The 27,360-nt window shown below is 44.9% G+C and overlaps 1 pseudogene; it reads left to right on the forward strand.

The window, feature by feature from the left end:
* The first annotated feature begins 18,122 nt into the window (after positions 1-18,122).
* On the forward strand, positions 18,123-20,123 carry LOC110390804 (annotated as a pseudogene).
* Positions 20,124-27,360: the final 7,237 nt, after the last annotated feature.

The raw sequence follows: 27,360 nt of genomic DNA on the forward strand, positions 1-27,360 counted from the left end.
ACTTCAGTCTGGAATCAGACAAAGAAAGCGCATTCACAACATCCTTTCTTCCTTCATTAATTCTCGTATGGATGTCACAATGCATAGGTTCAACTCTCCGCCAGAACTATGCAGATTCGTTCTTCCTGTTGTTGTCCTATATTTTTCCATAGGTTTCCTGAGTCTCTGTTTACCTGTCAATACTCACACACTACTTTTCAGCCCTATGCTATAAATGGGGTTTTAACCTCCTGCCTGGCTGGAGTCTCCCCTGACTTGGTTCTGGCTTCATGAACACCCTACTCAAATCTACTGAGGTTGCAAAAGGAGGAAATTCATTTCTATGGGGTGAAATTTGCCATCCTTTTTTAGTTACCTTGGAACAGGTTATCCACACCACTGGTCAACATTGCCACAGATTTCCAGGCTTTTGACCCCCATGCTGGTGCTGTTCTCTCCCTGCATGATCCCTCATTTTCTCCCATCCTCATGGTCCTCCCATCAGTCACAGGGTGGGACCAAGTGACTTTATACAGTGGCTCAGAGCTCTTTATCCTCTCATTTCAGTAATACGTGCTCAGGGTTGTGGCCCCACCATGGGAGTGTTCTTCTTCAGCCTCCCATTGCACCACATTGGCTGCATTCAGCCCCATCTTCCCCTCTCATTGCCCAGATGATTAGTGAGGACTGTGACTCAAGGATAGGAGTGCCAACTGTCTCTTAAAACAGAGGTGTGCTCTCTTAAAACTCATGAGGTAGGGAGAAAGGGGGAAAGAAATCTAACAGTACTTCCCTCCTCACCCTGCTAAGCCATGGCATCACAAAATACTCACCAGGAAATTTCCCATTAAACATTTGCAATGGTGCAGGGGTTTATACAGTTGCTGCAGGAAATGAATAGCAGATGGCTGTGTGTCAGCAGAAGACCTGTCAGGTTGGTGTAACATAAGGACAGACTGCAAATGGAAGTCGCAGCCCTAAATTCTTTTACCTTAAATGCCTGTTGAGAAGGGCTAACCAGCCACTCCTGTGACACAGTGTTCTTGCTGCAGAACTCCCTTCTTGAGGTAACTGCTTAGCAGCTGTGGTGTGTTTTGAGCTTTGTGGACCTACTGGTTTTGCTGAGATGGGCCCCTGAGGAAGAACACTTGCTGCGCACTAGACACAGTATTTTCAGCCCAGAGGCCTTGACCATATCACTCCCCCCTCACATCTAATGAGACCCCAGCCTTGGGAGGCATTCCTGCATTTGTGCCATTGAAATACATGGGTAGTCCACCTGACTGCAGGGAGAATGTGGCATGTTTAAATACAGGCAGATTGGTAATGTGCCATCTGGCTTTGAGGCCCAAACAGTGAGCTTTATCTTGTGGGATGCTGAATGGTATTGACTCTCACTAGAGCCAGGAGGATTTGAGAGAGCTTAGTGCTCTGATGGGCTGGGCCTCTTTTCCTGCTGGAATTCCCCTGCTTCCCTGCTGCAGGCTTCACTAGAGGGTCTTTGGTCAGACCCAATCCACTCTACTGAAATCTACAGGCTTACACTGTAGCCGGAGCAACGTGATGGGAAATCATGGCCAGGGTCTTAGGGTCAATGGTAAGCCCCTCAGTGTTCTGGCTCTGACCCTGAGCAGCACATTGTTACAACGGCCATGGAGGATGCATTTTAATAAGTTAAACCCTTTACATGATTCGTTAGTAAATTGTTTATGCAGCAGAACTGGGGAAAGAAGAAAGACAATTTCCAAGTCTGAAAAGAAAGCCAGCTTTTTATTAACAGCCTTATTCAGGCTGGAGTTATCATATTAAGTGGTACTGCTCTATACTACTGTAGCTGCTAGGAAATTGCTTCAAAGAAAAGGGGAACAAGTTGTAGAGCCAAGGTACAGCTGTTCAGCAAGAAGAAATCATCTTTCCCACATGGAAGCCCATTGAGTTGTACACCTTTACATGTGCTTACTTTCTGGCCATCTCAATTCACTAGCAGATAATTAAATAATAACAATCCATTCGAATATTTCAGCAGATGTTCAACTGTTACTTTTATTACTGTTAGCAACCAGTTGTGGAAAGTGCCTAGAATGTGATTCCATTGCCTAAGATTGGTATTGCAACAGTAGTTGCCAGAGAGGGGTCTGATAATTAGGCATCCAGCTGTAATTCAGCAGGATTTGTGCCCTCAGCTCTCTGGCTTTGTAGGCTTTAAATTTCTCATGTATTATGTAGTGAAGCTGTAACAACATTAGAATTCTGTGGAATAAACACTGTCATGGCAAGCAGCAAGGACAATAATAGCAATGGAAAGTAATTTAATATATCAGCAAAGATAACTTATTGTCCACTAGAGACATGTTAGACAGGAACATAGTATTTTATTGCTATGGAGATTTTTTTTTTTTAAAGGATATTGGCAGAACCCATTTCCACTGAAGTCCAGAGACTATTCTCTGAGACTTGAACAAGAGCAACTTTAGGTGAGCTCTGGTTGCTGCTGAAAATTCTGGCAGTGGGACAGCAATTGTGCACATATGCCTCCAACCACGCACCCTCCTAGGTGTCATGGCTGCTGGGAAAGCTTCATTCTGTGTGAGCTTATCAGCCATGGAGAGTGCACTCCAAATATAGCTCTGGGGTTACTGAAGGCATATTTGACCTGACAGAAATTAATGGGGTTTTTGGCATCACTGTCTGCCAGGCTACGATTCATCCTTTATATTAAAACATAGAATCATAGAATTGGTCAGGTTGGAAAAGTCCTTCAAGATCATCAAGTCCAACTGCAACTCATCAAGTCCAACCACAACAGGGTAGCTTTAACTCTGCAGAAACTTTTATGTTATATGGCAGGATTTCCTCATGCTCTGGAAAAAGAGAGTGATACACAGGATGTTTTCATTCTTGATTTTGGAAAATAGAACAGCCAGAGCTTATATCCTCCTGGAAATAAGACTATCTCATTCAGAGTATCATGTTTGTTTCATAATATCTAGTAACATTTCTGTGTTAAGGTCTGACCTAAGCTTATCATTTAAAGATTTTTTTTTCTGTCTGAACCCTAATTCTTATTAGGCTGAGTTTGTCTTTTAAGCTCTGCTGTGTGTGAGCTTTGGAGGGAGAAACAGAAAGATTAAAGTTGATGCAGCAGTCAAAGGGGATCCCACGGGTAAAGCCCTGGTGGGTAGTGTCCTCTTCAGATCAGCAGAAAAGGGACCTAATTCAGCAGTCATTAGTGATGCTGGAGGGAAGCAATGAGTTGTTGCCAGATCATGATGCTCTACGCATGGGCACAGAAGAGGATGACTTGGGCACAGCTATTCTGCTGTTGCAACAACAGGGGAAGTGCTGAATTTTGGTATGAAAAAGAAACAACTTGGTTACAGCTTGGTAAGTGGAGAAAAAAACAGGCATGAAGAACCTGTGAGTTCCCTGGCAAGGAGGAACAGTTGCTGGTGCCCACAGACAGTGATCATCTTTGGGGATTCTGGATCCTGGGAACTCCAGGGATAGCAAGAGACCTAATCCCTTTGTGGGGATCTGAGCCTCCCCTTTTAGGTGAGCTACAGATAAAGGGGGGGAAGCCTAGAGCAACCCTACTGATTTGTTCAAAATCTCTCCCAGTCTGAAATTGAATTAGCAGATCTGTGTTTTGTTTTGATTCCTGAGTAGAAACATCTGGGGTGAAAGGAAAAGGCCAGGGGAGGAGGGGGCAGCAGGGTGGGAAAGGGGGTTGGAGTAAAAAGAAGCTGCATTGACCTTACTTTTGGGTGGGTGCTTGAAGATCTCTCTCTCTCTCTGCAGGGCTGGATTTCTGCTTCCCATCTGTATCTACAGATCGCCCACTCTCTTTCCCCATTCCTTCAAAGAAAACTATTTTTCAATTTGAAAATGCAGTCAGTGATAAAGCTTAAGTCACACCATGCTAGAATATGTAGGTCAGGCACTCTGTACCCAGAAAAAAAATAGAAAGAAAAGAAATTTTACAACTGCTTACAGCAGGAAAAGGCCGCACTGGGAATTGGGCTTTTGAATGGGATATCTTGTCCAGATCCAACTGCCCAGGATCTTGTAGCCAAGAATAACAGGAGGATCAGAGAGTGGGAAGGAGGAAGGGAGTGCAGGAGATCTGACCAGCTCATGTGACCCTTCATTAGGGACTTATAAAAAGGGCTGGTACAAGCTCATTTTTCATGGGTTTAATCCCTCCTTCTTCTGATGCTGAGCCAAGGGTTTTCTGGAGAATCTGAGTCACAAGGACTGCAGCTGGAGGGAGAAGATTGATAGCAGTGGCTCTGCAGGCACAGCCAAGTCTGAGAGATGGGAGGGGAGCAGTGGAGCCACTGGTTTTCAACAACAAAACAGTTTTCTTTGAAGGAATGGGGAAAGAGAGTGGGTGGAACACTCCAAAAATATTAGAAGAGGGAACACAGTTCTTGTCCTTATGTCACCATTTCTGCTTCTGCTCTTGGGAGCAACTCAGGCAGAGGCTTTTTATAAATAGGGTTGTGTGTGTGCAAGTGGATTCTGCTTGGTGAATTTGTATTAGGCTTAGCCAGATGCAAGTTTGGTTTCCTAGCTAGTATTTTTGCCTGTCTTTGGCTTTATTTGTAAATTCAGGGAAATAAGATGGGCTTTTCTATTTTTGACTTTATTTTCCTCTTATTCCATTGAAAAAATATTTTTATGGAAAGTGGAGTAAAGAAAGAGATTTGAGGGAGAACAGAACTTGCCAGCCACAGAGACAGATGAGTTTCTCCCCTCTTCTCTAAACCTATTGTCGTGTACAGAGAGAGGGTCTATGCTGAATTTGGACCGGAGCCTTGTCCCTGGTGCTGCCAAGTCTGATATCTGAGCAGGAGGAGGGAGGAGCTGGATGAATTTTTGTCCTCTGGCTCAGCCTCAGCTAATTCCCTAATAGTATGGGCTGCGCTCCTCTTAGGCAGGGGAACATTAAGGCTTCTTGATGTAAAACAGAATGCTCTTCCCCAGTTCCAGATGGGATTTTGTGTCTGTCTGTCAGAAATTTACTAATATTTTTCACAGCACATGCTGATAAAGGGCAAGAGGTGCCTATGTTGTGTTACATTCCTCTGCCTGCTCTGTCTGTCCAACAATCTGGAGTTCTATTTTCTACTATCATTTTCCCAGGATAGGTGGAAGGCAAAAGCTTCTAATGCCTCATTGGAGTTAGAGAGTTTTCTTCCCAGATTTTTCGATGACAAGGCAAAATTAAGTCTTGCTAACTCTGACACTGTATGAATGGGAGGAACATCTCCTGGGGTATTAATCAGACCATGTTTCTCCTCGGTCCTCACTGTAAACTGATGTGTGCAGCTGTTTTCTTTGTACTTCATTTTTTTACTTAAGGGATCTAATGTTGGATATATCACACTGCTGGAAAATGACAGACATGGTCACAGGCCTTTCTAGAGATCTCTGTCTGGTGGGCATTGCTTCCAGTAAATATGCCCCTGGTAGGTACAGCGCTTGTCTTCCCTGCTCATGTTTGTTCTGGTGTCACCTGAATAAAGCAATACACTTAATTTAGACAGAATACAGGAGGGCATTAGCTGAAGCTCTGTGTGGGCATTTTCTGGCTGCTTCATTCTTTTCTACCTTTTGAAGAAAACTGAATTAATATGGAGGAGAGAATCTAATTGTCTATGCCACTGTAGGTGGTTAAACAAAGTACACCCCAGGCTGCAGCCTGCCTTCATTTTAAGGCAGAACGTGGGAACACCTGTCAATATTTCCTGCACACAGCTGGGCAAAGGGTGCCTGAGCTGCAAGGGAGCGTTTCAGTCCTGCCTTTCAGCTCTGGAGCTGTTCTTGTTCTAGATCTTCCTCTCCATCCATGCCTTAATACTGCTGCTGAGTTTTCCCTGTAATGCTCCCAGCTCTGCCCTGTAGCCTTCTTGATACCACTCTCCTGAGTTTTCCTTTCTCTGTCCTACTCTTTTCACTAGCCATCCCAGACCTGGCCACTGCACACAACTTGATCTGTGTCACAGAAACAGAGGCACAGAATCACACAAGGGTTGAAGCTGGAAAGTGTGCTTTAGAGCAACTGGAGCTGCTACCTGATCTTTCTTACTCTTTGGTTGACTTGTAGCTTCCAGCACCAAGCATAAACTAGCATTATTTCTGGTCTTAGAGTTTTCAAAACATTCAGTTGTAACCCCCTCAGGATCTTGAACCAGCAGGCTGTTTCAGTTGCTAAGGCATCTGTGGATGTGGAACTTACTGATGGATATCTTTAGACTAGCTATCCCAGATATCTAGTCTCAAGGGCTCAAGCAGATCTCTCACTATTAGTTGCATCCTTACATAACTAAATTCCTTCAAAATGTGGACCCAAACCACTACTAAAAGTAGGACACAGGCATCTAAAGCACTGAGAGATTGTTTACTGGTGGTATTAATTCAGGGTCTGTGACTAAATGAATCTGTCCTAAGATATGCAGACTTTTCTCCTCTTAAACATCACTCTGAAAGTAGTGCCTCCTGTTTATTTCCATGGAAACTACCATCAGTACGAAGAGCACAGTAACACTGTTTATTAGAGCAAATTCTCAGCTATAAGACACTGGTTTTCAGCATAGTCACCATCATTAGCTATGCATTTTCACCAGCAACAAACAAGAGCCTTTATGCTGTGCTTATAAAAATCTGCATGGTCATCTGGAATGTGGCTTGTCTTTCACACCACTGTCACCACTGCTGAGTTGCACCACTCACCACCTCACTGTGCTCACACCTACTGTCTCCATAAATACATTCAGCAAGTGTTGATGAATGTTAATGGGTGCAATTTAGTCTTATTATTGTGATTGGATTCAGCCCATTGATGTAGCCTATCCATACCTCTCTGCAGAGTCTTTCTGCCCTAAGCAGTCCTGCCCAACATAGTGGTTCTGCAAACTTACTGAGAATGCACTCAGTCATTCACTGTTAAACAAAGATGGCCCAGTACTGAGGCCTGGGGAGAGCCAGAAGTGACTAGCCACCACCTGGATTGAACTCCATTCACTGTGACACTTTCAGCCTGGCCACCCAGCCAATTCTTTACCCAGCAAACTGTACACCTGTCCAAACTGTGAGCAGCCAGTTTCTCCTAGAGAAAGCTGTGGGAAATAATGTCCAACATTTCACTGAAATCCAGGTAGACAATGTAGAGTAGAGTATCCTGACATGGAAAGGACAAATAAGGATCACTGAGTCCAACTCCTGGCTCCACACAGGGCCAACTAAAATTCAAACTGTATTCTGGAGACTGTTGTCCAAATGCTTCTTGAATTCTGGCAGGAATCTTTTCATAATATCCAGCTGTTCCCTCAGGTCCTATGGGGGTCATCCTTGGAGGGAAGGGGCACAGCCATATAGATGACTGTCCCCCATCACTTGACCACTATGTACCTCAAGCAGCATGAAAGTGTTCACCACCTAATATCAGGTAAAAATGAAAGGGAGATGTTTTCTGTTTCCTGGCAGTAACTAAATTGCAAACAATGTGCCAAGAAATTGAGCAGACTCTTGTAGATCTAAGGAAAACTAAGCTGGTTGTGTTGGTGTTTCTGTTGATGGGTTACTGTGCCCATGCTACCATGGTGTCAGGGGGTCCCAATGCACCCACTTTTCCTGGATGCTTCCAGTGTTTTGCTTTCATGCCTCATACAGATGCAGGAGGTAATACCAACTACTAAATTTTCCACTGGACAAACAGGGGCAGGTGTCCCCTCTCAGCTGCTTCATAGTGTCTTTTCTCTCTTTATGTCCTGCTGGTTTTGGGAAGGTCACTGAGCAAATCAAATCTTTAGAGAACTGCTTTTTGGTTCTTTGGGTTAAATTCATTGCACACAGAATGATTTGTGCTGTATGATTTATGCTCTAATACCACTCTTCCGTGGGCAGGGACACCTTTCATGAGGTGAGGTTGCTCCAGTGCCCCACCCAACCACTTCCACTGATGGGGTATCCACAGCTTCTCAGGGCAGCCCGTTCCACTGTCTCACCACTCCCATACTGAAGGAGTTCTTCCTTACACATAATCTAAATTTACCTTCTTTCAGTTTAAATTGTTCCTCCTTTCACTACAGGCCCTGAGGAAATGTCTCCATCTTTCTTATAAGCCCCCTTTATGTATCAAAACACTGCAATAAAGAATTCCCACAAATCCCCCACAATTCAGGGAGAAACAGAGACCTACTACTCCACCTGGACTGTCACAAGTCCATAGGGCCAGATGGAATCCACCTGAGGGTGCTGAGAGAGCTTGCGGAGGTGATCGCCAAGCCGCTTTCCATCATCTATCAGCATTCCTGGTCACCCAGAGAGATCCCAGAGGATTGGAGGCTTGCCAATGTGACTCCCACATACAAGAAGGGTCATAAAGAGGATCCAGGGAACTACAGGCCTGCCAGCCTGACCTTGGTGACAGAAAAGGTTATGGAGCAGATCATCTTGAGTGAGATCGCACAGCATGTGCGGGACAACTGGGGGATCAGGCCCAGCCAGCATGGGTTCATGAAAGGCAGGCCCTGCTTAACTAACCTGATCTCCTTCTGTGATCGAGTGACCCGCCTGGTGACCCGAGGGAAAGGCTGTTGATGTGGTCTACCTAGACTTCAGTGAAGCCTTTGACACTGTCTCCCACAGTATTCTCCTGGGGAAGCTGGCAGCCCGTGTCTTGGGCAGGTACACTCTTTGCTGGGTAAGGAGCTGGCTGGAGGACCAGGCCTGGAGAGTTGTGGTGAATGGAGTTAAATCCATCTGATGACCAGTCACAAGTGGTGTTCTCCAGGGGTTGGTGTCAGGTTGATAAACAGGCCTGTCCTGTTTAGTATCTTTACTGATGACCTGGATGAAGGGATTGAGTGCACCCTTGGTATGTTTGCAGATGACACCAAGCGGGGAGGAGGTGTTGATCTGCCTAGGGGTAGGATGGCCCAGCAGAGAGATCTGGACAGGCTGGATTGCTGGGCTGAGGCCAGTGAAATGAAGTTCAACAAGACAAAGTGCTGGTCCTGCACTTTGGTCACAATAACCCCAGGCAACTCTACAAGCTTGGGGCAGAGTGGGTGGAAGACTGTGGAAGAAATGGACCTGGGGCTGCTGGTCGATGCTCGGCTAAACATGAGCCAACAGTGTGCCCAGATAGCCAAGAAAGCCAGTGGAATCCTGGCTTGTATCAGAAATAGCGTATCCAGCAGGAGCGGGGAGGAGGGTAATCATCCCTCTGTACTCAAGTCTGGTGAGGCTGTACCTCAAGTACGGTTTTCAGTTTTGGGCCCCTCACTATGAGAAAGACATTGAGGCCCTGGAGCAAATCCAGAGGAGGGCAACAAAGCTGGTGAGGGAACTGGAGCACAAATCTTATGAGGAGTGGCTGAGGGAACTGGGATTGTTTAGTCTGGAGAAGAGGAGGCTCAGGGGAGACCTTACTGCTCTCTACAACTACCTGAAAGGAGGTTGTGGCAAGGTGGATGGCCAGCCTCTTCTCCTGCATACCTAGCGGTAGGACTAGGGGGAATGGCCTCAAGTTGCACAAGAGAGATTCAGATTGGATTTTAGGAAAAATTTCTTCTCTGAAAGAGTAGTCAGGTGCTGGAATGGGCTGCCCAGGGAGGTGTTGCATCACCGTCCCTGGAGGTGTTCAAGAAACATTTAGATGTTGTGCTGAGGGACATGGATTAGTGGGGAAATATTGGTGGTAGGTGAATGGTTGGACTGGATGATCTTGGGGTCTTTGGTGGTTCTTGGTGATTCTGTAATTCTATGATTCTATATCTTGCAGCCATTCTTCACAGAAGAGCTGCTGTGTTCAGCCAAGATCAGTCAAGACTGAATACCCTGGGGAGGGTGGAACTCCCCAGCTTATCTGGGCACCAGTTCCATGCCTGAGCACCCTCATGGTGACAGTCTTTTCCTTTTGCCAAGCTGGGAGTTGTCGAGGCTGCAGTGTGGACCTGATGCCTTTCATTCTCCCACCACCAAGCACCTGTGAGAAAATCCAGGCTTCATTTTCTTCTGCACTATTAGCAGCAGCTGTAGGTAACAGTTAGAACCCCTTCTGCCATCTTTCCTTAATGCTGACCAAAGGCAGCTCCCTCAGCCTGTCTTGGGATGCCAGGTGCCCTGGCCCCTCCCCAGACCTATGGCCCTGGGCTGGCAATGTCTTTCCCACACTGGGGAGACCAAGAAGGGACACCAGAATCCACATGCAGACTCTCAAGTTCCAAAACAACAGAGGAACATTTATTGTTTTGATTATTTTTGTGGGTTTGTGTTTTTTCTTCAATTTAATTTTTTTTTTTTGAACCTTGAAAAAAAATCCTTCATGCTGAAGGTCAGCCTTCTTCCTGTCAGAACTGAAATGTGCTTATCCACAAGAGCAGCCACCTCTGTAACATCTTTGACAGCTCCTCGTGGCCCCAGGAGCTCAAATCCCTCTGCTGGACTCCTTTTGTTGCCTGGCACTGCAGGTCTTAGTGAAGAAGAGATGACAGGTCTTGGCAATAGATGGGTTTGGGGATGGGAAGGATGGGTTCATAGGAACCTTGACTGTCAAAAGAAGAATTCCCAGGAAATGAATGTCCTGTGTGACCCTGTGAGGCGGTCCAAAAGTTTGGGCTCTCCCAGCTAATGGTAAACTTACAGGACAGGAGGTTCATCACTGGCATCAAGGTGGCTATTTGTGGGGAGGAGGACAGAACCCCCATGTCCCTGCAGTGGTAGGGGTGAAGTCTAAGTCTCGGTCTCCTCCTACACTGCCTGAGAGTGATGGGCTGGTTGTGCACTGACGGAGGTGGATCCACTTCCATCAGCTCTTCCTCTGGCCCCACCTCCACAGTCTCCTCATCTCTCTCAGGTGGGCTTGATGTGTGGAGACTCCTCATTAGCCACTTCTGATTTGCAGAATGGCAGACCATACTGCCTCCTTTGCAAAAAAAAAAAAGAAAAGAAAAGCACTTGGCTATCAAGCTCAAAGTTGCTGCTGGTGTCTCTTGCTCCATGACTGGAGTTCTGGACACAGGGTCCCCCTATTTATAGGGCTCAGATCAAAAGGCTGTGAGGTGACTTGTGACATCAGGAGGCCATGGCGATGCCATTCTAAGAATGTCTGGTGGTAACAAAATGTGGCAGTGTTGAGAGTTGGGGCCTATGGCCTCAGAGTTGTCCTGGTTTTGAAGGAGGAGGAAGGATGAGGGTGCTGAGGTTCCCTTTCCTGGAGATGGCTCCCTCTTGCCATCTAAAGAGAATGGCTCCCCTTGGGCACAGGGGCTCCAGCCATATCTTCATCCCATGCATGGGATCCCTTTGATGAGAGGGTGGCAAGCGTGTCCCAAGAGGACTGGGGATGTCTCCGCTATCACCTCTCAGCTGCCTGCAAATGGAGCCACTTGGATGGGGATCCATTACTGTTACTGGGGCAGAACCAGTTGCAAAGCCATATGAAGGGCTGAGCAGCAATGAATCAGTTGGACTGGGTATAGTTCTCAGGCAGCTCTGAAAACAGGTGTCATAACTGAAGACATAGGGATTAATACTTGGTACAACATAATAGACCAGAGAGATCATAGCCAGCTTGTTCTGCTACTTGAAATAATTTGCTCAAACAGGTGGATAATGTGTACCATGGTACCTTCAAATATGCTTTGGATACTTCTATTTCTCATGTAACTTAAAAATCTTTCAACTCATACTTCGTATAAAAAATCATGCTCCTAGATGAGTAGATGTCTACGCACACTCTGCAAGTCCCACACAACATACTTGGTTTGTGAATCAATCTAGGGTTTTTTTTTTTTCAGACTGGGTTTTAAAAAGCTTTCTGATCATAGAATCACAGAATGGCCTCGGTTGAAAGGGACCTCAAAGATCATCTAGTCTCAACCTCCCTGCTGAGTGCAGGGTCACCAATCACTAGACCACGCTCCCCAGAGCCATGTCCAGCCTGGCCTTGAATACTTCCAGGGTGTCATGTGCAAACTTGCTGATGGTGCACTCAATTCCATTGTCTATGTCACTGATAAAGATGTTGAAGAGCACCGGTCCCAAGACCGAGCCTTGGGGGATACCACTTGTGACCGGCCTCCACCCTGACCCTTTGGCTGCGACCAACCAACCAGTTCTTAATCTACCGAACAGTCCATCCTTCAAATCCATACCTCTCCAATTTGGAGAGATGGATGTGGTGAGGGACCCTGTCAAAAGCTTTGGAGAAGTCCAGGTGGATGACATTGCCCTTCTCCCATCCACCGATGCTGTCACTCCATCATAGAAGGCCGCCAGATTGGCCAGGCAAGATCTGCCCTTGGTGAAGCCATGCTGGCTGTCTCGGATCACCTCCTTGTCGTGTATGTGCCTTGACTTGTGTTCTAGGAGGATCTGCTCCATGACCTTCCTAGGCACAGACGTGAGGCTCACCAGCCTGTAGTTTCCCGGGTCATCCTTTCTCCCTTTCTTAAAAATGGGAGTAATGTTTCCCTTTCTCCGGTCACCGGGGACTTCACCGGACAGCCATGATTTTTCAAATATGATGGAGAGCGGCTCAGTGACCACATCAGCCATCTCTCTCAGAACCCTGGGATGGATATCATCTGGCTCCATGGACTTCCATACATTCAGTTTCATGAAGAGGTCTCGGACTCGTTCCACTGTTACAATGGGATGGAATCCGCTCCTCTCACCCACACCTTGAGGTTCAGGGTCCTGGCAGACATGGGGAGCCTGACCACCAGTGAAGACCGAGGCAAAGCACTTATTGAGCACCTCAGCTTTTTCCATGTCTGAGGAAGCCACTTCTCCATCCTCATTTATCAGAGGGGGAACACCCTCCTTGACCTGTCTCCTCCTGCCTGTGTACCTGTAGAACCCCATCTTGTTATTTTTCACATCCCTAGCCAAGTTCAGCTCAATCTGTGCCTTGGCTTTCCTGAACCTATTTCTACACATGCGGGCAACAGCCCTATATTCCTCCCAGGCTACACAACCCTGCTTCCACTTTGCATGCATTTCTCTCTTTTCCCTCAGTTTAAGCTGCAGATCCTTGCTCAGCCATGCCGGTCGCCCGCCTCCTCTGCTTGATTTCTTTTGCTGGGGGATGGAGAGCTCTTGCGCTCTCAGAGGGATGTCCTTAAAGAGCTGCCAGCTCTGCTCTGTCCCTATGCCCTTAAGGACAGTTTCCCAGGGCATCCCACCCAGCAGTTCCTTGAGCAGCTGGAAGTTCACTCTCCTGAAGTTCAGGGTCCTGACTCTACTCTTTGCCAGGCTTGCATTCCTCCAGATCGCAAACTCCACCAGGGCACGATCACTACAGCCCAGGCTGCCTCCAATCTTAACCCTTCTAATGCTCTCCTCCACATTGGTGAGCACCAGGTCCAGTAAGGCTTCACCTCGGGTCGGTCCATCTAATACCTGGACCAGGAAGTTATCCTCAACAGACTCCAGGAATCTCCTGGATTGTCTGCCGCCCACTGTGCCACTATCCCAGCAGATATCCGGGTGGTTGAAATCCCCCATCAGGACAAGAGCCCGCGAACGCGACACCTCCTGCAGCTGGAGCAAGAAGGCCTCGTCCATCAATAGACTCCCCCTGATCAGGTGGCCTGTAACAGACCCCTACCACTAGGTGTCCTTCACTGGATCGATCCCTGATTTTAACCCATAAACTCTCAACCTGGTCATGGCTGTTACTCAGACACAGCTCTTTGCAATCTCTCCACTTCCTAACATAGAGGGCAACTCCCCCTCCCTTCCTGCCCTGTCTATCCCTTCTGAAGAGGCTGTAGCCCTCAATCAGAGCGTTCCAATCGTGGGATTCGTCCCACCACGTTTCTGTGATAGCAACCAGATCATAATTTTCCAAGCACATCACGGTTTCCAGTTCCTCCTGCTTATTTCCCATGCTGCATGCATCAGTGTAAAGGCACTTCAGCTGGGCTTTGTGGCACACTATCTTTCTAGAGGGGCCCTCCCTCAAACTTCCAGAAGAAATCTGAAGTTTTCCCCCACTGCTTCCTAGAGGGACACGAGAAGGTGTCGGACAGGGGTCGGCAACATTACCTCCTCTGAGGAGTTCCCAGCAGATGCTACAGGACGGATCGGAGGTTTTTCCCCACTATCTCCTACAACGACAACATCCCCAAGTCCTTCTCTGTCCCACTGATCACTACCGTCTTCCCCCAAAAAATCTTGTTGAAATTTCTGAACTACTCGCTCCCCGCTAGCAAGCATCATTCTATCCCCATCCCCCTTCATACCTAGTTTAAAGCTCTCCCAGTGAGCCCTGCCAACTCCTGGGCTAGGATCCGCAGGTTCCTAGGTTGTCCTGTGCGACTGTTTATCACTACATGGATGACATTCATGTGGCAACCCAGTGTCAATGGTTTACGGGCTTTCGGCCCGGCTCCGTGACAAAGGGGACGGGATACCCACGGGCCCACGCCCCAGGAAAAGGTAAAAGGGGAAAAGGGCAAGGAGATGGCCCTGAGAGCAAAGAACAGCGGCAACAATCTGAGGAGAAACAAACTAATTTACTAAATAAAATATCGGAATGCAAAACAACACACTATAATACAATAGAATTACAATTTAAGCTGATAAATCCAATACAGAGAGAAAGAATGTCCCAAAAATCAAGGTAGGCCTTACTCTACTACCGACGATAAGACGGCTGGAGAGCGAGGTGCTGCCAAGACGAGAGACAGCGGAAAAAGGGACGAAGTCTCGTGATCTGCAAGTTTTTATACTGCGAGCTTTTATCTTTTCCCTCCGGCTGGAAAATGGTAACAGAGGAGCAAAGTACTGTGGGGAATGTAGTAGTCCTTCTCTTCTGAGAACCAGGTACATCCACTACATGATGTTATGATGTGGAGTACCAGTAACCGAAAATCATAAAACCATGACACCCAGTCAGGGGAAGAGATGTAACATGCCATGACCATACTTCTTGAGTACATCAGAAGTCAGGGATTAGAAGTGGCTCCTGAGAAATTTCAGGACAGTTCACCCTGGGGATATTTGGGTTGGCAAATTACGAATCACAACATATCCCCTCAATGCTTAAAGATAAGCATGGACATTCACACACCGAATGATATGCACAAACTATTAGGAGCCATAAATTAGGTCAGACCCATACTGGGCATAACCAACAAAATGTTGTATATGTTATTCCAATTATTAAAATGCAATACGGCATTAAATTCAAGGCAAACTTTGACATCATAAATGCAAATTGCCATTAAGGAGGTTGCCACAACAATGTCAGAATAACTGGCTCAGCAATATGATCCAGTTCTCCCCTTTCAATGGTTAATTATGAATTTGGATTTTCAGCCATACGCACTCCTGTTTCAATGGGATGCAAAATTAAAAGACCCACTCCTGATGTTGGAATGGATCTTCCTACCTCATCAATTTTCCAAAAACTATCACTACAAGGGTTGAAAAGATCATCACCCTCATCATCAGGGGATGGCAAAGACTATTGTTGCTGAGCGGGTTGGAACCATCAGTGGTTATTTTGCCAGTGTCTGTAAATATGTTGCAATTATTGTTTCTGACAATTCTGTGTCAATACCTCAGAGCATTTGACAGCTGCAGGAAGGGGTTCAAAAGCTACTTGTCAAAACTTCATGGGGTTGGTTTGATGGGTGGTTTCAAGGTTAGGATGGTGGGTCCAAAAAGTGATGAAGCTTGGATTAACATTGGTTTTTGCATGCTTGTTGGTATGTATTCCTTGTATGATATCGTGCCTTAGAGCCATGATTAATAAAGCAATCAACCAAGTGCTTGTTGCTCAAACTAATAAGGAAGGGGGAGATGTGGTACAATATGAAAAGACATTCTCACTTTGATGAGCAAAAGACCTTGGGATGAGTAAACAAGCTCAGCAGCTACTTGTGCCAGATGTAAACACGCACAAGGCATCTGGCTCGTACACTTGACCAAGGGGTTGTTGCGCGGGTATAAAAGGTTGTGAGCGTGTACAATAAAGATCTTTGTCCTGCACTAGCAATGGAGTCCGTGCCTCAATTGCCACAGTCATCTTTTAGTTTATTTATTTTTAAATTGTGTTTACGTGGGAAATCCAGAAATGCCACCTGCTGCTCCTCTGGTACTCTGAAAGCATGACCCAAGAAGCAAGCACCCAGCAGTTCAATAAGTCTGTGTTTCTTTCTGTTGAAGCTAGCCCATAATACAGCACGTCCACCTCTAGCAGAGAGCTCCCTTTAGCTTTCTTTCCCGCATCCTGCCTGTAGGAGCAGCACTTGTATGGGTAGGTATAAGGCTGGCAGCGTGGGGCCTGCAACTTATTGGGTGTTGCAGTAAACATGGGTCAAGAAAGAAGAGACCCTACCAGTAATGTTTCTGCACCTCTGAAGTGCTTCAGTCAGGATTTGCACATGTTTAATGCAGCCTTGCAGCTCAGACCTGCATGTGGGAATAGTGACAGTGAAGCCCTGGAGTGATACCTGGAAAGAGCCCTGCAAAAAGCATCCCATCTCTACAGCAGTAAGCTTGCACCAACTGCAGCTTGGCCAGGATTTAACCCTGGATGTGACTGTGAGTAAAGGAAACAGCAACGGTCCACATATATACATGATGTAAGTTTAGAAGAGTTTTAAGCACATGTGATTAATTACATAATTAAGAGCATTAGGAGGAAACTTTCTGTAGGGAAAGGTTATTCTGTAATTATCCTCTCTGCAGGCTTTCTATCTTCTTTTGAAACACCTGGAATTAAACAACCCTAAAGACAAGACACGTGGTTCATAGACTGCCCTGGAGCAGCTCTTCCTGTCTTCTTGTAGTCATGAACAGAGTAAGACAGACTATCTCCTTGTTCATTCATATGTGCTATAAAGATTAAAAAAAAATGTAGTAGAGACCACAAATGTTGGGTGAACACCTTCTTTCTTCTTGGCCCTGATTGTCTCTTTCCAAACAGCCAATTAATAATGCAATTCCTAGTGCACGTTTCCTTCAAAGCACTGCCTATACCTTCCGAGACCGATAGATAGCCTTTCAATGAGCTTAGATTAGACTGCTGGGTCTTGGCACCAATGAAAAAGCAGCAGAGCAGCAGTGTGATTGTTGTTAGCTGTAGTGACAACCAGCACCGCTGAGCATCCTCATGGCTGAGGGCAAGGTTGTACACAACTCAGGGAAAAGTTTATGTTAAGTTTTGGGACTCTGGATGCCACCAAGAGGATTATTGTTGGTGTAATCTGAGATGCTTCTTGAGAAAGTGCTTTCCCAAAGCCTTTGCTGGGACCTCATAGGAGCAAGGAGCATCTGGTGGGTTATAGTCATGATGTGGCATGATGCAGTACCACTGACAGGAGCAGGCTGGAGTCAGGGATGATTGCATGGAGCTCCACTGCTTTCTGTCCTAACACTCACATGTGTCTGTCTCTGCATTTGGGAGCCATCAGCCTTCAGAGCACCACACATATTTGGAAATAAATACACGCACCAGAAGATCAACTTACACCTGGCAGTCCCCATTTCAGTTTCCAATGGCTGTGGGCCATGCATCTGTGGTCCACTATTTCAGAGGCATTATCACCTGCAAAACTGATGCTCAGCTTCCACCTGAAATGAGGTAACTGCATCCTCTCGCTGCCTGAGCTTTCTGCTGCCGTTGGTGTGCAGAACCATCTCTGTGCCAACAGCAGCCTGTTGTTTACAAGCTCTTGATACTATAGCCACAAAGTGACAGTCTCAGAGTAGGCACTGGGGCATCAGTGCGATGGGATGCTCAGAGTTTGCTAAGATTAAATACAGACCTGCAAAAACAAGAGGGAGGCTATATAATGGCTACACAGATTGCATCTGGGTTTGTGTCTGCTGCGGTGGAAGCACCCTTTGGGATGCTGGAGACCAAGTCCAAACTTATGGTTCTGCAAAAGCTATGCTGCTCCAGTTTTAACTATCTGCCTGGTCTGCAGACAGTTGCTAGTTAAGCTCTCTTAGCTCAATGCCTTAATTCTTCATACCATCAGAATTCAGTAGTGCAACAGAACCAAAGGAGGGTTGCTAATGTTTCTCTGAGTTTTCTTCTTAGCCTGTCCTCTGCAATGCATCCCAGTTTTAGAGAAGGGACTGAGTTTTGAGGATGCAGAGGGAGAAAGAATTGAATGACATTTAAAATCTATTTTCAAGCTCTTCCAGAAGTTAAAGACTTGAGCAGAAATTAGAAGGTGAACATACTTGGTAAATGTATGTACCAGCCTTTGCTGGTCTGTGAAATCTGCAAAATGCCTGATTTCTTTCCTCAACCTTGCCATGTCTCCACCTTACCTGCCAGGGGAGGATGCAAACCTCTCCTGCCCACCTGCTGACCTGCCCAGGGCTTGAATGGGATTTGCTTATACCAGAAATGAGATCCTGTTGTTTGGGACTGGGACATTTCTCAAGCACTTGCTTCAGGAAATAGAAATAAAAGTATCAGGCAACAACCAGGTGATATCTCTGGTCATCTTTATCCTCTGACTGGCTGATGCTGTAAAATAAATGGTTAGAGTGGTTGGGAAAGTAATGCTACCTCCACTGTAAAATTAAGCTAGTTTCTATATTTTTCTGTTCGCCATCTCCCTTATTTGTTCTAGAAGTCCTCCTTTCCAGTACATTTCCCTCGTTTCAAAAGATGATCTTGGCAGGTTTTCCAACTCCCGCATCTATGCTCTCTCTTTTGCCACTGTTCATACTAGAGCAGCTCCTAGGGTTCTGAGTCTCATAAAACAAGACTGCTTACTGATAGGCAGTGAAAACAAAGGACAAAAAAAGAAAAATAACAGTCACTGCCTCAAGGAGTGTTCTCCACTTCCTCGTACAGTTCTGTCCCCATAGGGCAAACTTTTACTTGGAATACACTGGAATATGGATGCACAGAAGAGGTGAAGGCATTTCAGGCATTTCATCTTTACCTGTTCCCTGTCAAAGCTGCTGTCACAGACAAATCCTATAGAAATCAAGGGGAATTTTCCCTCTGGTCTAGAGAGTGGGATAAATTTCATCCAAGGTAAGCCAGGATTCTCCACAGCAGAATCAAAGGGATTTGGGTTTATTGCCACACACAGAGGGTGGATGATGGTCTTTCTGTCCTCAGCAGGAAATCACTGCTTGGTACACTCACCAGAGAGCAGCACCAGGGAGAAGAGATGGAGTGGCAGCTGGGGAAGATAGTGCACACCCAGCAGAATCTCTTCGGCCCGGTAGACCACGAGCAGCTGCACTGGAACTTCCAGCACATGCTGCACAGCAACATCGAGGTGGCCTGGCAGAAGTGAAAATTTGATTTCCTGCAGGATGTGCCAATGGAGGGATTTCCGCAGTGGGAAGAGCTGGGGAGCCATCAGGTGCCAGCCTTCTACCACAGCTATTTGGTGAGGGAGACCCAGAGGTCGCTACGGCACCTGAACCGACCCCCATGCAGTGAGGAAAAGGGTCACCGGTTGACCCTGGCAGCACTGGCAGAGAAACAAAAGGCTTCCAAGCAAACAGGAGCTGGGAGGATCCCAGAAAGGAAGAAAAGAAGACAGGTGCCTTTAACAGGTATGAAAGGCCTTGGTATTGCTCTGATAATCAAACCTGGTTCCAAACAAGAAATTCTATGGCAGGCACATGCACTGGTCTTGCTTTAAAAAAGTGTAGCCCTTTAAAGAAGTATCTGAAAGAAAACAAAGTATAAATAAATGGGCATGTGATGTGTGTTTCAGAGGTACTGGGCCACAACCACCCTCCTGGCCCTCAGGGTCCCTTTAGGACCTGCTTGAGTCAGAGCAGTAAGACAGTGACCACTTGACTGGGATGGTTAGAAGGGTTAGACAGGCAGTGTGATAAAAGCAGTGGAGTTATTTCTCAAGCACGAACCAGTTCACCTTCTGACTTTGGCTTGGATATTATTCTCAGTGAAGGCATCTGAGAAACATAAGGGCAGATTAATCTTAAACTTGGCCAGGTGGCAGAAGATGCTAGGTTTTCAAATGCCTCTCATAAAAACTTGCTGCCAGATGTAAAAACAAAGGAGTTTCAGTACCTGTAAAAGAGCTTTTGGTTCTTAAAAGTCCTCAGCGTCCTGCATACCAAGGTCTTCTGGAAATCTGGCCCCTCCTTTACTCTTCTCAACAGGAATTTGAGTTTGTTTGAAAAATATAATCTCATAGATTAGATTTTCCATGTCCTTTTGAGGATTTTGTTAATCCAAGTCTGAGGTTTTCAAGACCTAGACCAAAGATTTTCTTCAGGGAATTTGATGTAAAACACCAGCTTGAAATTGCCTTGGAGGTAATTGAAGCTAAGGTTCAGGAAACACTTTCTGAACAGTGATGCTGATCACAGTAAATCAGGGAATAGAATAATTTGCTATTTGAGGGTATTAAATTTAATTGGTAGAGAGAGGTTTGGGAAGAGATTGGAGATAATAAAGAACTTTGTACGCTAGTGTACAGAGCAGTGATATTTAATGAGTGCTCTTTTCTTCTCCAAAGCACTTTACAGCCATTAACTAATTAGCAGTATAATTTACAGGTAGGAATACAGAAGAGTAATTCAGAGTACAATATTGTGATGGTTTGAGGGAACTGCTGTGCAGTTGTAAATCTTCCAATGGGTGTGTGGGAATAAATTATGCAGATATTTCCAGGGGATATTTTTCTTCTGTTTTGTTTTCCCCAGGCAAGAATTATTCCAACAGGGGATATGGAAACCAAAATACCACAATACACAGTTTAACACTTTCCCACATATATTTTGATAAGAGAAAACACTTTAATCTAACATCAGTACCCTTATCCCCAAGGAATCTGGGTCTATGAAATGGGCCAGGAAAATAGCTTGCAGTTGTCTTTTTTGGTGAGACTAGGAGATCAGTCCCTCTCTCATTCCTGCACACAGAGTGATGGACAGACAGACAGATAGACACACAAACATACAGTCTTCATATTGCCAGCTGAACTATGCTTTAGAAGATTCACTCTATCATCAGAAAACTTTTCCTGGGTACAACTGAGGTAATTCAGGCAAAACTCAGACAATGTTATAGGAAAGTGATACCTACTGATACACTCTGACACGTCCATGGGGCCAGATGGATTGCACCCTAGAGTGCTGAGGGAGTTGGCGGATGTGGTTGCCAACACGCTCTCCATCGTCTTTCGACAGTCCTGGCTGACAAGGAACATCCCGGTTGACTGGAGACTAGCAAATGTGATTCCCATCTTCAAGAAGGGCCAGAAAGATGATGCTGGTAGCTGTAGACCTATCAGTCTCACCTTGGTGCCAGGGAGGGTTATGGAGTGGATAATCTCAGGATACATCATGGATCAGTTAAAGGTCAATGAGGGGTCAGGCCCAGTCAGCCAGGACTGTCGAAGGACTACCTGGACTTCAGTAAGGCCTTTGACACTGTACCCCACAGCATCCTTGTGGAGAAACTGGCTGCCCATGGTTTGAATGGGCATATGCTCTGCTGGGTGAAACTCTGGCTGGATGGCCGGGTCCAGAGAGCTGTGGTCAGTGGAGTTAAATCCAGTTGGCGACCAGTCACAAGCGGTGTCCCCCAGGGCTCTGTGCTGGGGCCTCTTCTATTCAACATCTTTACCAATGATCTTGATGAGGGGATTGAGTGCACCCTCAGTAAGTTTGCAGACAACACCAAGTTGGGAGGGAGTGTTGATCTGCCGGCGGGTAGAAAGACACTACAGAGGGACCTGGGTAGGCTGCATCAATGGGCCGAGGTAAACCATATGAGTTTCAATAGGGCCAAGTGTCAGGTCCTGCACTTTGGTGACAACAACCCCAGGCAACCCTACAGGCTTGGGGAGGAGTGGCTGGAAAGCTGCCTGACGGAAAGGGACCTTGGTGTGCTGATGGACAGTTGGCTGAATATGAGCCAGCAGTGTGTCCAAGTGGCCAAGAAGGCCAGTGGCATCCTGGCTTGGATCAGGAATGATGTGGTGAGCAGGACTAGGGAAGTAATCCTGCCCCTGTACTCAGCATTGGTGAGGCCCCACCTTGAGTACTGTGTTCAGTTTTGGGCACCTCAGTACAGAAAGGACATGGAGGTGCTGGAGCAGGTCCAAAGAAGGGCAACAAGGCTTGTGAAGGGATTGGAGAATATGCCCTACAAGGAGAAACTAAGGGAACTGGGGCTGTTTAGTCTGGGGAAGAGGAGGCTGAGGGGAGACCTTCTTGCTCTCTTCAAATACCTGAAAGGTGATTGCAATGAGAGCGGTGCTGGTCTGTTCTCACTGGTGACAGGTGACAGGACAAGGGGAAATGGCCTCAAGTTGCACCAGGGGAGGTTTAGGTTGGATATCAGGAAGAACTTCTTTACAGAAAGGGTTGTTAAGCACTGGAACAGGCTCCCCAGGGAGGTGGTTGAGTCACCATCCCTGAATGTGTTTAAAAACCGTTTGGATGTGGTGCTCAGGGGCATGATTTAGCGGTGGGTTGTTAGAGTAGTATGGTTAGGTTGTGGTTGGACTTCATGATCTTGAAGGTCCTTTCCAACCTGAGCAATTCTATGATTCTATGATTCTATGATGGTTCTGCCCATTCACTCAGCTTCTACCATCCTCTAATGAAGTTTGTTTAGCACTGAGATCTGAGATTGGAGCTGAGCACAGCTATCTGCATAGCTGCATTCTCCTTAAGTCAACAAGAACACTGCAAGGCTTTACATTAAGATCCAACATTGTGTGTTTAATTTAGACTTTAAAAGGCAGCTGTGGGCCATTAAATAAATATCAGTATATTAAAAGTCAGCTGTGGGGTTTTGTGGATGTTGGTGCTTCTGGAGTGGAAGGAGTAGAGGTTTTCCTGCTCTGTTTGACTCATTATACACGCAGAGAGCTAACCAACACAAAAGTAGGTTCTCCCTTCTATCTTTCACCCCTTTTATGTACTCTGCTCTATCCTCATTCTCTCTTTTTCATTGTGGTCCCAATGTGGTTCTGTTCTGTTTTCTGGGAGAGCCTCAAGTTCAAAAACCAGCTCAGCTACAGGCTATAAGTCTTTTTCATATCTTCCTTTTTTATTTTTTTCTTCAATAACCAAGGTTGGTGAACCACACCACCTCTACACTTCTTTTCCAAACTTGTTGGCTTGTCTCAGTCTGGTTCAAACCTTGGCTCTTCTGGGAGAGGTTTGTAAGTCTCCTTTGCTTAAAGGTCAGGGTTGAGAAAATTCGTAACAATCTAGCATTTTCACTAGCTGGTATTGCTAGTTAGAAACAGTTCTGAAGTCACATTTTCTGCAAGGTGAATGGGATAAAATGGGAATGAAAGGAAATCTGGTATTTAGGTAAGTACATATAAACAACAGAAATTATTCCCTCCTAGGTCCCTGCGCCCAGGTTTTCCTTCTGATGGGCTGCAGGCAAGATATTCCTACTCAGTATGTTTCTTATGCCAATGGAAGTGCTCTTCAGAGGCAATCAGGGAAAGTAGCCAACTTCCATGGACTCTGTTCAGTGTCTTAGAGGAAGGCTGGACCTTCTAAATATGGCTCTGGGGAATCTGTATCCCCCTGACTATTACATGCCTCCACCAGTTCTGAAACTGGTCTCAGCTATGAGGCATGTGAGCACATAGCAGCTGACCTCTAGCTGAATTCTTCATGGGCAGAAAGGGGAATAACAACTGTCTAAGTCTTTTCTGAGTTTCACCTGCTAAGCGTGTCCTTAATGCAATTATTTTCCCCAAATGAAATGAAAGATAGCTATATAGAAGTCTTATAAACAGGCAAAATAAGGATTACATTTTGTAGTATAAGCTTTATTTTCTTTCCGCTATTCTTTGTCTTTGCTGAGATTGTGCAGTCGATTATTGCTCTTCTTCAGAGTTAACTCTGCATGCTCCTGCCTGAAAGGATACACTGCCCTTGGGACCAAGTCCTGCTCCAGAAGCTTAACTCAGGCTAACTGCTGTGCTCCATTGCACCGTGCCACGCAGATGTACCCTTAAGGAAGCTGACATCAAGAATCCCATTGCACAAGCTTGGCTGTGAAAGCCAATCAGATTCCAGTCATCCTACCAATAATACTTGGTATTATATTTATGCTGCCAATTTGACTCTACACAAAGCTCAGGTTTAAACACTGAGAAGACCATATCCTCAACTGGTTTAAATAGTAGTTTCACTAATACAAATACAAATAATTTACACAAGGTAAGCCCCATCAATTCTAAACGTAAATAAGTATCTAGCATCTATTTAAGCTAATTTAGCCCTATCTACCTGAAAAGAGTATTTTTCAGTGGGAGGGTGGGAGGCAGGGAGATAATTCTTATATAAACCCTTTGTTGTATTTGCAGTTCTGTAGTTAATGTTGACTTATATTTGCACCTGAAAGCAGAAATTCAACCACATGACCATATGAAAAAGGGATGTTCTCCCCTTGAGATACACTACTTACTATCTGTGTGAAGAATGTTATAATTCAGTGGCAGTGCACGGTTTTATGCAGTCTTCCCTGAATCTACATTTGATCTAATAAGCAGAAATAAAGCGACCCATAAATATGTTTCTTCTTGGTGATTTTTTTTTTGTTATGTTTAAGGAGGAAAAATATTTCTGACCGGAAAGTACTGCAGCAGAAGATCTAAAAATTGAAGTGAAATGTCACATTGCTCATCTTGTGTAATAGAGTCAAGAGTCTTTTGATCAAAACTGGATAAAAGCCAGCAGCATATTTCCTTTGTTTTGCTTGGTATTACACAGTTTTATACGGAGCATACCAGAAGTATTAGTTTTATTCAAAACCAACTGGAAACACTTCAGTGAGAAATTACTAGCCTTAAAAAACACTAGTTAGCACTTGTGGACACTACAGGATTCGACGAAGGCTAGCAGTTAAACATGCACTAAAAATTACTGGACATGAGAAAATGGCGAACACTTTAAAAAACAACACCTCTATGCATGTAATGCAGTTCTTGGACGTGTCAGTGTACAGTTGGGATTTTTTATATTGTTGTTTCTTTGGATATCTTCTTTTTCCTTTAAGCAGGGTAACTTATTAAATATCACCATCTCATTTTTACAGGTCAGACAACTAAAAATAATTTCCAGGCACATCTGTGGTTTTTATCAGGTACAAAATTTTGTGCTTACAACTATTCAGAGCATAAGTAACAGCACTTGGGTGCCAAGTATTGCTGGATTGTAAATGGAGAAAGCTGAAATTATTTGGGAAAGTTTCCATTTATATCAGCCGCCATGTTAACCCTGTGTGTCTGCTCACCATTGAAGAATTGGGCAATTCAACTTGTTATGGGTAGGTGTTTCCAGATGTTCTCTTGAATCTTTCAAGTCGTTCCTGTTATCAGCTGTCTAAAAATTCAGCTGTTATTTTCAGCTGTGCTATTCCATCTAGGTCATTGAATTTGCACAGAGGGAATTAGGATAAAATTTGCTGTGCATTCTTCCACAGTTTTTAAAAGTGCTTGCTGCTTGTAAGAATGTGCTACAAAAGAGGTAAACTATTTAGTTGCTGTTCAGTGCTTTTTTTCATACTAATAATGTTTTTGTAAGAAGAGAAAGGGCATTAATAACACCTTTTGACATTGTATGGACTTCTTTTTCTGTGGCATTTATTAACAGACTTTTCCATCACCTACTTTTTATTTTCCTTTTTCATTCCCCTGACTAGTTTGGGTAACTGAGGTTTTACAGCACATAATAATCAGTGGGTAAAACAGAAAAAGAAACCTATAAAATATACACTTGAAATTATACTGCTGCATGTGTCCATAAGATGCATGCAATGTTTAATGAACACATTTGGAAAGAGCCTTGTAAATGTCAGCTTTTTAGAACGTTGTGCAGTGGTGGAATGCTACTTTTCATCTTGAATCTAAACAAGCCAAGGTTTATCTTGGGCAGGAAAAATCAACATGCACATGCATGTGCATGTCAGTTGTACACACAAGAATTGAAGAAGGGAAGTAATACACCCTGCACTGCATGCCATGTCAGGATGGTTTAGTGCATATATTTTTTTCCGTTTTAAGAGCTTCAGTGATCAGACATAAATAATGGTTGGTTTGCCCCCAAATGGCAGAATACAGTGATTTTCATTTGTTTCTATACACTGGGATAAATACGCTCAGCAAATTGTATTTGAAACCTGTTTCCAGATGCATGCAAGAGAGTCACGAGATGAGATTTTCTCTTCTGGGTTTGTGATGTAATGAGGAACAAAACTTGCTCCAGCTGATGTCAAAGGGGTTTTTACCCAATTGAAGCAGGATAAGGGTCAACGTTGGCAACTGCCGCTAGTCATGCGTTTGATGTGTTTGTGGCTGGGCCATTCTGTAACAAGCTTCTCACAACATTGAGATGTAGGTGTGCAATTGGACCTTTTGTGTGTTTATTTTTAAACTTGTGATTAGAACAGGCTAATCTACATTTTTAAAGTGTAGTGTTTTTCTTTAATCAGAAAAATTGGACAACGGGTAGTCCATGTGTTTGTGATTTTTAAATCAGACCAGTGACACTGAGCTACAACTTTTTGTTTTGTAGCAAGGTTACTTGCAGAATTACTTTCTGAACAGGATGACATGAGTTGTGCATAAAAGGCTGTAAGTCTGTCATGCACATGTGAAGTAGTGTGGGTTTTTTTTCTTTCAAGAGGAGAAGGAATACTTCTCTTTATTTGGGGGTGATGATGACTGTTGATGCGCTGCTGTCCCGGAGAAACAAGGAAGGATCTTTGCATTTTCACATCAGTTCCGTAATAGCCCACTGATTAAATGGTCATTTAAAGTGAAATACCTGCTTCAAATGCTTTGTGATCAGGACCCGTAATGTGCTTGAAGGGTTGTTTAAATTATCAGCAACAGCTTTTCTGGATGCTAGGGCAGATACTGTCCTTAGAGTTGAACGTCAGTGTATTCAGACTGAAAGGTAAAGGCCATGGCTGAAAATGCAGCTTGTGTTTACTGCATCTCAATTATCTGTGACTGTGACTATGAATTCAGTGCTAGTGTAGAAAAGAGTTTTCTGACAATTAGACAAGGTAATGTCTTTCTGCTTTCTGACTACACTTATTAATGTAGAACATTAATAAATTGAAATGGCAAAATATTGGAAATGAAAGTACACAACAGACAGGGCAGAGGAAAAAATTTTCAAGCCAGTGTTTGCAATTGGAAATTCTCATACATTCACCACAGGGTCTAATCCCCCTGGTTATTATAGCTCCACTAACCTGCAGTGGAAGTGCTTTGGTTTACAACAGAGGAGAATGAGGTTGAGATGTTTTGCACTAGTTCCTTTAACTACCTTAAATCGACAAGCAACTAACCATGTGAAGCCATTGCCTCCCTTCTACATGCATGAGTTTTTAAAGATTTCTTTTTAAAAAAAGGT

Source organism: Numida meleagris, unplaced genomic scaffold (genome assembly GCF_002078875.1).
Source record: "Numida meleagris isolate 19003 breed g44 Domestic line unplaced genomic scaffold, NumMel1.0 unplaced_Scaffold208, whole genome shotgun sequence".
Lineage (NCBI taxonomy): Eukaryota > Metazoa > Chordata > Aves > Galliformes > Numididae > Numida > Numida meleagris.